The sequence below is a fragment of the Triticum urartu genome, chromosome 7 (genome assembly GCF_003073215.2).
Source record: "Triticum urartu cultivar G1812 chromosome 7, Tu2.1, whole genome shotgun sequence".
In the NCBI taxonomy this organism is placed as follows: domain Eukaryota; kingdom Viridiplantae; phylum Streptophyta; class Magnoliopsida; order Poales; family Poaceae; genus Triticum; species Triticum urartu.
In genome coordinates, this window is record NC_053028.1 from 719,109,866 (window position 1) to 719,121,788 (window position 11,923).

Here is an 11,923-nt window from a genome sequence, read left to right on the forward strand (position 1 = left end):
TCCTAATGATGTGATCCCATTAATCAAATAACAACACATGTCTATGGTTAGGAAACATAACCATCTTTGATTAACGAGCTAGTCAAGTAGAGGCATACTAGTGACTTTTAGTTTGTCTATGTATTCACACAAGTATTATGTTTCCGGATAATACAATTCTAGCATGAATAATAAACATTTATCATGAAATAAGGAAATAAATAATAACTTTATTATTGCCTCTAGGGCATATTTCCTTCAACCGCATCGGTAATTTCGGAGATGGGCTTTTCTCCATTATTAAGGTTCGTATCTGAAACTGACATTGCTGCCTCATATGCAATGATAAAATCAGGCTCAATTAATCTGAACAAAATTGGAAAATGTATAACAAAATTAGCAGAGAATTAATTTTAACAAAATTAACTGGGTCATTTAACATATGATCCACTTATGGGTTTAAGCACAGAACCTATTTCGGTGCAAAACCTATGAGGGTTCAATAACTAAAGCATCGGCGGACAACGATTATAAAGAGTTACGATCAGCTAATACCTTATCTCGGAGATGGTGCCACCGAGTAGATGGCGGCGGTTAGTGCGTCGGAAACTATAAGTGCCGGTATAGCGCGGTCGACGGCGCAAAGGAAAAACGGCACGTTCACGCGAGGAAGAGGCGGCGAGAAGAACACTGACGTCCGAGCCCTCAGATCACGTTGGCGGTGGGCGGCGAGTGGTGGCCGCCGACTCCTGTATTCCGTGGGCGACCGGCGTCTCCGATCTGATCTTGCAGCGGTCGTGGGAGGTGCGGACGGCCCGGGTGGTTAGAATGCGGAGCTGTAATCGCGGGATTTAGGGAGGGGTGGGCCGCGTGAGTTATGTGAGATTTGGATAAATGATATAAAGAAATAAGAAAATCTTGTGAACTCGGTGTGGGGTTTATGGGGTTTAGGGTTTAGGGGTTTAGGGTTATCAGGGGTTAGGGTTATCAAGGTTTAGGGTTGAGTGTTTACATGCAAGCCCGGAAATGCATGTGTTACTTGCATGTATATGTACTAATGATCCCAAACTTTCTTAATGGCATCCCATGACCACATAGAGAATGAATGCATAATGGTTTCCATGTTGGGCAAAATTTTGAATGTTTTACGGTTTAGTGGGGGGGGTTTAGGGTTATCAGGGTTTAGGGTTTAAGGGTTTTAGGGTTGACGGAACTATGTTTGTCTTACGGTGGACGTACCACACACACCGGACATTGATGGAGCGTTGGTCTACAATGAATTCCCTCCGGTACCATCGATCCGGTCCGTTGACTGGCTCGGTCGACAAACTTCGTGCCACATAGAGCATGCATCCATACACTGGACCGGATCGATGTTTGGTTGGTTTCATACAGGTGAGGAACCCAGCTAGTGCTTTCGGGGTGTTGACATGCTAGGCCGGAAATGCGCGTGTCAGAGATCGTACTTGCGTGTATAATCCCAAAAATCTTTCATGGCATCCCATGACCACATAGAGAATGCATGCATAATGGTTTCCATGTGAGGCAAAAATTTGAATGTTTTTACGGTTTAGTGGGAGGGGTGGGGGGGTTTAGGGTTATCAGGGTTTAGGGTTTAAGGGTTGACGGAACTATGTTTGTCTTACGGTGGACGTAGCACACACACCGGACATTGGTGGAGCGTTGGTCTACAATGGATTCCCTCTGGTAGCATCGATCTGATCCGTTGAATGGCTCGGCCGACAAACTTCGTGCCACATAGAGCATGCATCCATCCACTGGACCGGATCAATGTTGGGTTGGTTTCATACAGGTGAGGAAAGCAGCTAGTGCTTTCGGGGTGTTGACATGCTAGGCCGGAAATGCGCGTGTCAGAGATCGTACTTGCATGTATAATCCCAAACTTTTTTCATGGCATCCCATGACCCCATAGAGAATGCATGCATAATGGTTTCCATGTGGGGCAAAAATTTGAATGTTTTTACGGTTTAGTGGGGGGGGGGTTAGGGTTATGAGGGTTTAGGGTTTAAGGGTTTTAGGGTTGCCGGAACTATGTTTGTCTTACGGTGGACGTAGCACACACACCGGACATTGATGGAGCGTTGGTCTACAATGGAGTCCCTCCTGTAGCATCGATCTGGTCCGTCGACTGGCTCGGCCGACATACTTCGTGCCACATAGAGCATGCATGCATCCACTGAACCGGATCAATGTTGGGTTGGTTTACATGTACATGTACAGGGACCCGACATGCGCGTGTCAGAGATCGCACTTGCGTGTACATGTACCATCCGTTCCATCCACTGGCTGGGCCGACAACCTTCGTGCCACATTGTTCACATTGTCCAATTAACCCTTTGTATAGATTTTTTTGGTAAAAAATGAACGAAATAATGCAACTAATCTGAACGTAACGTTTGGCATGTATCAAACCAAGTTGCCACTATTCCTCAAAAAAAAGAACCCGGTTAGCCACTAATTGCGCCAAACATATCTCGTAATTACGAACGAAAATGGGTTGACAATTATATCTGGAAATTCTTGGACTGAATTTATTGCTCTTCCTTTTTTAGAGAACAATAAGTTAGAATGGTGGGCGGCGGGTTGGCACGGGCACGGCGATGGCTCGGGCTTGTGTGATATGTGGTTCGACCCGCGGTCAGTGCACATGTTTTCGAAGCCCCGAAAAGATCGCGCTCGTTAAAAAAAACTTGCATCGAAGCGCATTACTTCAAAATAACTAATTAACCCTACAATCACGGATATATACCTTCCCATTCTACCGCATATCTACCCTATCCTAACCACCCCCATCTACCTTGTTTCTCCTCACATAGCCATCGCCGGGATCGCGCCATCGCTTCTCAAGCGACCACGCCGACGCCGGATTAAAAAGGTCTCTTCCACGGCTTCTCTCATCTTCGATTGCAGTGCTGATTATTTTTTCCATTGATTCGACCAACAAGTAATTTCCGAAGAGATTAGAAAATCCAGCTTTTGCCATAGTTGAGTAGTTCTGGTGTTATTCGAGTACAGGATGTCATGCAAGAGCTTTTTGATTGATAGTTTGTACTAGTTGATCGTACGAACTGATTATGAACATTTTTTCACGGTCGTATTGTTTCGAATTAGTTGGATGAGGGTGTGGATACAGTTTTCATACTATGGGTATATGTGTTGCTGTAGGGACCATGGTCTCAGAGGCGCATAACAACCGTGCGGAGTACGACAAGTCTTTGCATGAAGCGCGTCGGGAGATCGACTTGAAGAGTGCAAAAGGATCGCACCGAGGTAGATAAGAAACTGAAAAAAGAACGTTCATACGTGGACAGGATGATAAAGGAGGAGCGTGAGGAGTTTTCCCGTAAGATGGCCAAGATGCGTCTTGAGATTGAAGAAAAGTATAAGAGGGACTGTGAGTACATGGAAAAAAAAGTTTGTCTTAGGCTACAAGGAAATGCATCAAACGTTGCAGAAGGACCGGAAGCTTGTGGACAGTATTATATAGACAGAGCGAGTCAGGATGGATGCCTATGTGTTGCAGGCACGTGCGGATATGGACAGTAAGCTGCTACAGGAGCGGTCGGACATGGATTATAAGGCCATGCTAGAGAAGGTCCGCTTGGAAGGACATATGTTAGAAGACCGTGCGATCTCACGGCCACCCCGACAACATGTCTTCAATTATTCTCCCCCTGTAAGTATCTCGCACCGATTCTATACATTAAGGACCTACGTATTCTATGATACAAACATCTTCAATTTGTGGCAACCTTATGTCGGCGATTGTATGTAGGCTAAGCATCATGAGACGGCACGGTCGCCATTCACTCGAGACATTGCGATAGAGTCACCCGTTCAATGCCACATCAGTCCACCCCAACAACATATCATCAATTCTCCCCTTGTAAGTACCTCGCAACGATGCATACCCAAGATATGGTATGACCTTTCAAAACTTGTGTGTAAACCCACTATCGACGTTTCATACGCAGGATAAGAAACCTGTGATGGCAGAGTCCCCAGTCACACCACATGAAGGATACATTCCACATAATAAGGTGAGAAGGTTTGAGATGGCACAATCCCCAGTCACTCCACATGAAGGATACATTCCACAAAAGCAGGTAACAACGCCGCAATGTTGCTATGCACATAAAAAATTATGTTTGCCCCTTTACTCATTGAATGTATTAACTCTGATGTGAGATACTAGGTGCTGGTCATGGAATTTTTTGTTAGTAGGGATGATGAGATGTCACATGTCCCGAGAGCATACTTTGATGAACACCCGGCAGAAGTCAGAATTTTTGAACCCGCCAAAGTGACCTACGATCTCATTATGAGTGAAATGAGAGATACTTTTGGTTGCAAACTGGGAGCAGAACTGTACTACTTCTTACCCAGGTCTGCGTGGAAGCTGCCAGAAGGAATGTTCTTGATTGCAGGACCAGATGATGTACAAAAAATGCTTTCTGATCTGAATGGCAGCAAGACATGTCACCTGTACATTGTGTACAATAGAACTACGGGTTGTTTTCCCAAGGATGACATTGATTCCGAGGTTCAAATTTTACATGTTACATGCATCTAGTTTATGGCTACGTCTTTTTTGAGTTCTTCCTAATACAATTCCTATGGTTTTCTACAGGAAGTGAGAATCCAAGAAATGGAGGGTCTTGCTAGAGAATTGGCAGAGAAAGACCAAGAACAACTTAAGTTGTATGGTTACATTGATGTTAAAGAGAAAAAGATTGAAGCACATGGGTCGTCGCCAAGCCCGACGCAATCTCCAACGACGCAACGCAAGAGGTCACTGGATTTTGGCAGTGCAGAAGACAATATGGAGTAGGCTCAATTGTTTTTCAACCAGTTTAAGCTTCAAACCAGGATTATTTAGTTGCAAACAAACATTTTGTTTTCTGTTTCACACTATGTTCGCAATTATGGTACAATTTATTCATGAGACAGTTCTTTGAACAACAATGCATGTGTTTTATGATCAATCATACAGTTGTTTCTGAGTTGTTTTTGAGATGGCATTGTGTCTAAAGAAGTTTCCATCTATAAAACTTGGCACGCAGTCGCATCGGAATCGCGTATCACGCGAGAGGCGTGCGTCGCACGGGAGAGCGTCGCACGCGAGCTTGTTTTCGGGTAGAAATCATAACATATTTCGGATAGATAAAGTTCACGTCCGCCACCCGCGCATGCAAACCCACGTCGCCGCCATTCCCATGCATGCATGCCTCAGGCGCAGACAACGAGACGGCCCATCCGAATTAGGCCCATCCGAATTAGGCCCATCCGAAGTAGGCCATTAGAACCCTCCCCCCACTCCACCTATTCCCCTCGCACTATGGCCTCCCTCCCTCCATCGCCAGATCCCCCACTCGTCCCCCTCTGTCCGCCGCCCCTGCACGCCGTCGGCGACTCCACCCCCGCCGCCCCCGCACCCCCCGAACGGGATCGGCCAGATCCATCTCCTCAACCACCGCAGGACAGCGCAGGTACCCCAGTTTCTGTTCACGTCTCAATGGTATCCATGCTGATAATGCTAGGTAGATCGACTGAGTGTAGCAATTTTTTGCCACCAATCCACTTTTCTGGAAAATTCTTGCTAGAAAACCATCTGAAACTTGTGATGCTTGCTACTGTATAATATAGGACTTTTCAAAGTTCTGTTATGATGGCACTATTGGACACATACAGTAGAGCTGCGTTTTTAGTTGTTATACTTTCAGTTACCATCACTGCTTGGGAAAGGACGAATTGGATGCATTCAGGTCTGCAGTTGATAGTGTATCATCATAATGTAGGTGCTGTGTTGTGTGATTCTTCATGCTGAGAACTTCAGCTTTTTCAGTTATAGTGAAAGGCTTCTGTATAAAAAAACTACTAAATGATCACAAAAACTTCTAGACAACATTCTGTATGATCTGACCAAAACTTGAACTAAATGATCACCAAAAGTTGAAGGATTTTGCATCACATCACAACCATAAGTGTTCTGCACCAGCATCATAACAATCACATAACTACATAACAAAAGCAAACTTGTTCATCATTACAAAAGCAAACTTGTTCAACATAACAAAAGCTAACTTGTTCAGCATTACAAAAGCAAACTTGTTCAACCACATAACTGCAAACTGAGACACATAATACCACAAACAACTCAATATCCCCAGTAGTAGGGGTCATCCCAATGATCCTCCGCCTCTTGCCAGTACTCCAAACCTTCTTTGACGATTTTGACTTTCTTCCATGCCTCGTAGGTGACGTACGCATCTTTCGCTGCGTACTCGATGACGTTGCTTGGCAATGGGCTGTCCCCCCATAGTTTGTGGTCCAATTCCTTATTGATCTTCTTCTTCATTTCCGTGTACGATGGGTGGATGAGGCTGGCTGCAAACTCAGCCAAAGCCTGCCACTTCTTTCCATTGTTTGGAACTCTCCATTTGCGCTGCATGTCGACGTACTTGTCGGGGTTGATCTCCAAACCAGACAATTTCATCTTCTCCTTGTCACCTCCAATGGAGAAGCCAACAAAGGTGTACAGCTTCTTCTCCTGCAGGAGCGGGCGGAGTTCCTTGGGCCTGCATCAAATTCATCTACTTCAAAAACTTCAGAAACTACTAATTAGACATAAAATTCAGAACTAGTATTGCATCTACTCCAGAACTTCAGAACTAGTATTGCATCTACTTCAGAACTTTAGAACTATTGCATCTACTTGAGAAACTTCAGGAACTTCAGAACTATTGCATCTACTTGAGAAACTTCAGAAACTACTAATTAGACAGAAACTTCAGAACTTCAGAACTAGTATTGCATCTACTTCAGAACTTCAGAACTATTGCATCTACTTCAGAAACTTCAGAAACTACAGAAACTACTAATTAGACAGAAACTTCAGAACTAGTATTGCATCTACTTCAGAACTACAGAACTATTGCGTCTACTTCAGAAACTTTAGAAACTACTATTAGACAGAAACGTCAGAACTTGAGAAACTTTAGAACTGGATGTTTTTACCATTTGGTTGCCGCGGTGATGTGGTATACCAGGACGAGATCCTCCACGCATAACTGTAGAACTGCAGCCATTTGCGGAGGTTCATCTTCCCTCGTATACTCGACATCAACGCCGATCGACCGAGAAAGCATGCCGCCGAGCCTCCTCCTGATCTCGCGGATCCTCTTGTCGGCTTCGTCTGGATTGCTGGTGCATACAACATCCAGCTTCTCCTTCTTCAGGTGGATATCAACCATGAGCGGCACGGTGTAGTCCTGCTTCTGCCCGGGGACCGGAACATCGTCGTCGACCACCAGCGGCTCCTTGCCAGACGTCTCACCTTGGTGATGCTTGGCAGACGAAGGGGAGTTGCTCCACGATGCCTCCGCCATTCTCTTGGCAGACGGAGGGGAGTTGCTCCATGATTCCTCCGCCATTGCCCTCCTGGCCAGCGATGGTGGAGGCAGAGGGGATTTGCTTGATGGTGGAGGCAGAGGGAGGAAGATGGAGCGGCAATGGAATGAGGAGGGAGGCAGAGGGAGGCAGATTGAGTGGCAATGGAATAGGAGGGGAGTTCCCTGCGTCGTCGGGAGTTGCCAGTGGAGGGGAGTCGTGGGGAGTTGCCAGTGGAAGGGAGGCGTGGGGAGTTGCCTCGAAAACTCAAACGTCCTGCCCTTTGGCCCTCGAAAAATCTGGAGGGGAGACGTGGGCCCTTTGGTTTGTCCTCTTTCTGAAACAAAACAAAAAAATAACAGCCATATTTTGCTCTCACTGCAACCATATTAAGAGATCAAAAATGGCACCAAAAAGTCACTGCAGCCATCCTAAATGGCACGAAAACAGCACCAAAACAACATCAGCCAAAACAGCAAAAAATGCATCCATCGATCGTTCTTTATTTCTTCTAACATTCCGTGTTCTGTGCAGTGAGATAGACACAACGCTACAAATGCAGGCTGACAACGCCCGCGATTTCATGACCATCAGGACAGACGGCGGCTTCATCCGCGCTCCAGTCCCATGAGTCGAGTCGAAAGTAGTGATGCTATGTGTAGTTCTGAAACATTGATTGGCTCATGTTGTAATTAAACTTTAATGAATTGTATGTCTCTTTGGTTTGGACAGTCGTTCAACTTAGATGTAATCGATGCTATTTATTACTAGGACCATGAATTGTGCTATTAATGTCTTGCTTTTCTCTTCCGATCCTTTTGTTGCATACTTATTTATTGCTTATGTATTGTCTGTTGTTTGGGTTGTGCATAGAGATGCCGTCGTATGTCGTGTACAAGGGTAAGGTTCCCGAAGTCTACGACGACTGGGAGGAGTGTCGGAGACAGGTTCACCGTTTCAGCGGTAACAGTTACAAAGGGTACACCACTAGGGCGGAGGCGGAATCTAGATACGCCCGCTATCTAGCGGGAGAGAGGAGGGAGCGTTGGAGGAACCGGATGAAGACCAGTTTCATCGCGATGATGCTCATCGTGATGACCGCAACTCTCTTCTATGTGATGGTAGTTTAGATGATCGATATCGACTTGTAATGTGAAGACAAACTCGCTACTCGCGGTCTCGAGACTTGTAATGTTCTATCTTTGTTCGGTCTTTTGAATTCGGAGACTAATATGATGAATTGTATTCGGAGAGCTATCTTCTATTGTATTGGATGAATGTGCTGTTGCTGTGTGGTGCTGTCGATATTCTGTCCAATAATATATTTTGTAACCTGTGAAAATATCAGAAATGTGCATTTTTTCGACCACCTCCAAATCACCTCAGTTTTGGCACACATGATCTCTTCCACAAACAAAACTAGGTTTCCAAGTTTTTGTATTTTTTTAAATTTTTTTGAATTTATAATGCCCTCTAGACTGACTGCTGAAAACATCGGTCTATGCCTCAAGGGGGCATTGTAAAATAATTTTTTTCAAAATTTTCTTGCATACACATGTTTTGCACATGTGGGTGACCATGTACAAGAAAATTTGGGTGATTTAGAGGTGGTGGAAAAATTCACGTTTTTTCAAAAACTGGCTTAAGTTAGACCAAATGGTCCCTCCAGGAATGCAGGCATTTTTTCGACCACCTCCAAATCACCTCAGTTTTGGCACACATGATCTCTTCCACAAACAAAACTAGGTTTCCAAGTTTTTGTATTTTTTTGAATTTATAATGCCCTCTAGATTGACTGCTGAAAACATCGGTCTATGCCTCAAGGGGACCTGCATCCAAGAGTCGGGGACCTACATGCAAGAGTCGGGGACCTGCATGCAAGAGTCGGGGACCTGCATGCAAGAGTCGGGGACCTGCATGTGAATAGTGATTCATCAAGGCCTTGACAGCTACTGGCACAGCGGCTGCCGCCCGATTTGCATGCAGCGAAGATGAACGTGCACGGAGGTTTTCCAAAGATTTCCAAGCACACCCCAGTGGGCCCCGCTTATTTAAAAAATATGTCAGTCATTATTGCTCTGTAAATGAAGAATATGCATGATGATTATGAATATGCATGACAACCATAGTAAGGGTGAAGAATCATAGTGCCCAATTTGTCGAAATACATCATCATTCTTAAAGTTGGACATCAAATGATACACACAGAAAATGGAAACGAAAGATGTCGAACTAATACAGTAACACGGCAGTACAACCGCACTTCACTAAATTACTGTCACAATGAAATAGAATGTAAAGACCATGTCACACAAAGCTGAATGGCACACGACTTTCTCTGGCTCATCGTCGGTTCATGCTGTATGTAGATATCACAGTTCAGCCTCGAGATCCTACACAGAAGAATACAATAAATCACATGGACATCAATTATGAGTAAAACACATGCAAAAAAAATATGAACATATTTCGTACCTCTAGCAATTTAGTGCATTTACGTCGATTGTGACCTGGTTTCTTGCAATAGCCACAGATATTCTGGGATCTTGACTTCTTTGTCTTTGCCTGCAGCCTTTTCTTCGGTGCACCTCGTCCTGGCACATGCACGGGATCCAGGACCTTATCAACTTTCTGTGAGTGCGGCATCAACGGGCCAAACCTAATGCTGTTATGCTGAGCATTAGTTGACTCCTTGCTGTCAGCTTGTTCAAAACTTGATTGCTTGCCATGATGTTGTGCTTGGAAAAGCATCTTTAGACAGTGATAGTCCTCATCAGAGTGGCATGCCTGGAAACTTGCGGCGTGACTACAATTCCGCAACTCGCGGTACCTCTGCAGGCTTAGCGAATAGTCATACATCTGGTTTTTTCTGGTAGCTGCGTATGCACATTTCGCATTCATAGTCCACCTAGTGGGAACGCAACAACCGGGCAGAATTGTTTGTTTTAAAATCCCCTATGTAAAAAATGTGGGAACATGGTGTGCCTGCGCATTCCAGCTTGCGGCAAGAACAACTCACCCTATGCAAAAGACCTCCTTGCTCTTCAATGCGCACTCCAAACTTTTTATCCATTCTTTCCTGCTTGGACACAACATAAGTGGAATCTTCTGATCCATCTAGTATCTCTCTAATCTGACATTTGCTGACAGCATCTATGCTCCATAAGACCATCTTAAAGACACTAGGTGTGAAAACTGTTGCGGCGTGTTTCTCAAGCGGCGAAGCATTTTCCTCTGTAAATGGAACGGACTGCAAGGCTTCGACGTCATGGAGAGCTTCGTTAATCCGTCACGACGCAAGGCAACGCTCATAGTGCTCTAGCATTTCAAACAACGACATCTTACCCTCAAGATGCGTATGTAGCACAGAGTTCAAGCTCTCACTCCTCTGATTGCTGCTCAATCCTAGGAAACAACGCCCCTCAAGATATGGAGCACACCACAACTTTCTCATCTGATACATCTGATGCAGCCAAGACTCCTCACTGGTTACTTTATTCCGTTGTAAGAATTGTATCCATTTTATCTCATGCTCTTCAATGGAAGAAGTATCATAAATGAAAGATCTGAATTCCTCCTTTACGTCGTCATCATGCAGATGGCGTACAATGTTCTGCTGAATGTGCCATATACATAGTCTATGGTTTGAGTCTGGCCAGACCACCCTTATTGCTCTCTGCATTGCAAGGTCCCCATCTGTGATCACAGATATCGGATGCTTCTGTGCCATGCAATCAGAAAAGGTCCGCAACATCCACTCGTATGCCTGGCTTGTTTCATGAGAAATTATACCACAGCCAAATATAACAGTGTTGCGGTGGTGATTCAACCCGACAAAAGGCACGAATGGCAGATTGTATTTGTTGGTTCTGTATGTGCTATCGAAAACAATGACGTCTCCGAAAGCCTCGTAGTCAAGTCGCGATTGACTATCAGCCCAGAACAGTCCCTTCAGATGGCCATGCTCGTCTACCAAGTACTTGAAGAAAAAATCCACATCTCGCTCTCGCCTCGCCATCATGTGCATGATCACCGTTTTAGCATCACCGGCACTGATTGTCTCCTGCTTATTAGCATGGCAAAAATTATAAATGTCCCTCTTTATGCATCCAACTTTATCAAATCCACCGTATTGAAAGCACAAAATATCCATAATATGGTATTTGCGGATCCCACATTTTTCCATGTCCGCAATGTCCGCTTTCTGCTCATCGCCAATTCGTCTGTGCGAACGCAGCAGACAAGAAAGATCCCGTGGGGCTAGAGGATGGCTGTGCTCATCGATGAAATCCTTGACAAACCACCGACCAGTTTCCTCCTATCTCGTAATGACCAATTTAGCATTACACCCAACACGAGTTAAACTTCGTGGCCTCCTTTTTCTATCTTCCATCTTTCTTTTCATGTGCTTATCTTCGCGAAACCCTTGACGACTACACACAATTTTCCTTAAAATTATGTATTTGTTGGATCCATCCCACTCAACGTAGCTTTTCCTCACACTAAAACCTTTTTCAAGAGCATATTTGTTGTA